We start from the raw sequence: 3,196 nt of genomic DNA, 5'->3' as shown, positions 1-3,196 counted from the left end.
ATTATTATTATTATTATTATTATTATTATTATTATTATTATTATTATCTATAAATACATCAACACAAACTAAAGATCCTAAATAGTAGGAGTTTTTCAACAAAAATTCAACAATTACTATTTTTTTTTCATAGAATTTTTTCCTTTATCTACTACAACTTTACTAATCTGCTCTACCTACTACAATTTTACTAACCTACAATCTTCTTTCTAAATTTTTTAAATCTTATTAAAATCAAATTTAGTTGATTAAAATTTTTTAAACTAATGAAAAAAGTATTAGTTGTCATTAATTCTGATAACTTCTAATAAGGAAAGGTTTTACCATTACCATAAATATATTTAATTAATTTTTAACTCTTAAATATTAGAAAAAAATAGTGAAAAGATAATTTTGTCTAAAGCAAAAGACTTGTAATGAAGGTAAAAAGTTCAAACAACATTTCTAAGGCCATTCACATTTTTAATATATTATTAAATATAAAATTAATCATATATTATATATTATATATATATATATTGTGTGTATATGTATATATATATATATTATTATATTATATTGTATTATATATTATATATTATAGATATAGATTATAGATATATATTATAGATATAGATTATAGGTTACAGATAATTTACAACATTTTATGGATTATACATATTTTGATTCAATTGATTAACACAAGTAACCTCTGAATAACAAGTAATTATAAATACAATTGTTACTTAAATCACGAGTAATTTTTGATTAACGCACAAGTAAATTTTGTCCATATGCTTGTGCAAAGTTCCCATAAACTGAAAAACCTAATACTAGTTGAAATAGAAATATTATTTTCATTTCCGACGTGGAATATACAAACCCTTTTTACTCTTTTCCACTATATAATGCCCTTTTATTCCTCCTCTTTTTCATCACCTTTAACCTTAATTATTTTGAGAAAAAAATTAAGAATTTTTCTCTCCGTTTGAATTGGAATTTCTTTCATTCATGGCGAAAATCGTAGTGGTTTCCAATTTCAGCAAGACGATCATTGATTTGGACAACGACAATTGGGTTGTCGATGAGTTTTGTGCTACTGATATATACCTTCGGTCACCTTGTCCCTATGATTCCGTGGAACACTGTTATGGACACAATGATGAAGGAGATTCATGCATGAGGCAAAACCATGTAGGATATTGAAGAATTATTGAAACGGGCACATGTAATTCCCTAGGTGGTTCTAGCAATCAAAGCAATATACGTTTTAGGGTGTGATTTGAGGATAGTGAGCGATGCAAATCTCTTCTCCGTCAAGACAATATTGAAGCATTCAAGAATCAAGGATTGCTTTTCGGAAATTAACACAAATATGAGCTATGTTGATGATGAAGAAAAACTTAGAATCCGTCCTTACCATGATTTTGATCATAAGTGCAATAATCCTTGCCCTCCAAACATATGCAAGGGCCTCATAATAGAAAGAATACAAGCGTCTCTTGCTTTGGAAGGGAATAAGAAAGAATGATCTATCTAGGTGAAGAAGGAGGGGATTTTTTCCCCAGATTGATGCTAAAAGAGCAAGATTTTATAATTCCAAGGAAGGATTTTCCAGTGTTGAAACTAATGAACGAAAATCACCAACTCGTAAAAGCAGAAATCCATAGGTGGACTGATGGTGTAATGACCCTTCAAGTCATTAGCCATGTTCTTGCTTATTTCATTGATAGAGATCCTCCATAGCTGTTTTAAGTCATTAGTGACTTGCTGGAATCGATAGTTCGGTTACCTGACTGTTCGTTTGGTTTTTAGAACTACTTTTTCAATTTGAAGTTTTTGTCGATTCCAAATGGTCGCTGAGCAAAAACTTCAGTAAAATAATTTTGGATGCAAATTTTGATGGTGCCAATAGCTATATAATATCGATTTTAGGGTAGGTAGACCATTGGTTCGGATCCCACAGCACCCGAGCTCATTTTGACCCAGTAGTCGAAAATTCAAGAATCGGAATATATGAATGTGGAACCTACAAGTGGCTTAAATGACCTCAGATGGAAAATTCGACTTCACCAATGAGTCCAAAATATCAAATTTAGTGGGGTTGCATAGTTCATTTGCGAAAAACGAGTCTGAATGAGTCTGGGAGGTCAAAAACAAGTTTTGACCTGGCGGACCCATTTAAACTCATATAAAAGTCTCTTTAGTCCAATTTTGAGGGCATTTTTTATTTCTTTGAGAACTCTAGCAATCAAAGAAGCTTATTCTTTAGGGTGTGATTTGAGGATAGTGAGTGGTGCAAATCTCTTCTTTATCGAAACAATATTGAAGCATTCAGGAATCAAGGATTGGTTTTCGGAAATCAACACAAATCTGAGCTACGTTGATGATGAAGGAAAACTTAGAATCCGTCCTTACCACAATTTTGATCACAAGTGTGATAATCCTTGCCCTCCAAACATGTGCAAGGGCCTCGTAATAGAAAGAATGCAAGAGTCTTTTGCTTTGGTAGGGAATAAGAAAAGAATGATCTATCTAGGTGACGGAGCAGGGGATTTTTTCCCTAGCTTGATGCTCAAAGAGCAAGATTTTGTAATGCCAAGGAAGGATTTTCCGGTATGAAAATTAATAAATGAGAATCGCCAACTCATAACAGCAGAAATCCATGGGTGGACTGATGGAGAAGAGCTCGAACATATTCCGCTTCACATAATTAAAGCAATTTTACCATCGAAGAGAAGCAGATTTTATCAGTAGTTGATTATTTCAAGTTTCAGATGATTCCCATTAATGCTGCAAATCATGAGCTAGCCTTGACAAAAGCTCTCCCTCTCTATTAAGGATTTTGATGTCAATAAAAGTGTGTGTATTAACTCGTGTTGATCAACTGATGACAATTAAGAGTTGACTTTAGTTTCTTGTATTTTATGGTTAAAAAAATGATTTAATTATCTCATATTGTGATCGTCATCTATTTATATTTGGAAATCTTCTTCTTTTTGACAGTAAGAGAAACAACCAAATGCCTTTTACTCGATCGTATAATGCTGGGTTTTCAGAGAAAATTAAGTGGGAGGTGACAAAAAAGTCTTTAAATTAAAAATGGTGACAACTTTGACCAGCTAAGGTCAAAGCTTCATTTAAACTGTGATTAAGTTAATTGGGGCGTAAAGTATAATTTTTAAAAACTTTTAAATTTTTTAAAAAGTCCTCTAAC

At 31.6% G+C, this 3,196-nt stretch overlaps 2 pseudogenes; both read left to right on the top strand.

Annotated features, from left to right (window-relative positions):
- Window positions 1-990: 990 nt before the first annotated feature.
- Window positions 991-1,725, top strand: LOC107849005 (annotated as a pseudogene).
- A 390-nt stretch (window positions 1,726-2,115) lies between these two features.
- Window positions 2,116-2,819, top strand: LOC107849006 (annotated as a pseudogene).
- The last annotated feature ends 377 nt before the right edge of the window (window positions 2,820-3,196 follow it).

Source organism: Capsicum annuum, chromosome 12 (assembly GCF_002878395.1).
Source record: "Capsicum annuum cultivar UCD-10X-F1 chromosome 12, UCD10Xv1.1, whole genome shotgun sequence".
Lineage (NCBI taxonomy): Eukaryota > Viridiplantae > Streptophyta > Magnoliopsida > Solanales > Solanaceae > Capsicum > Capsicum annuum.
Note: the sequence above shows the minus strand (reverse complement) of the source record. Positions and strands in the feature narration are given on the sequence as shown.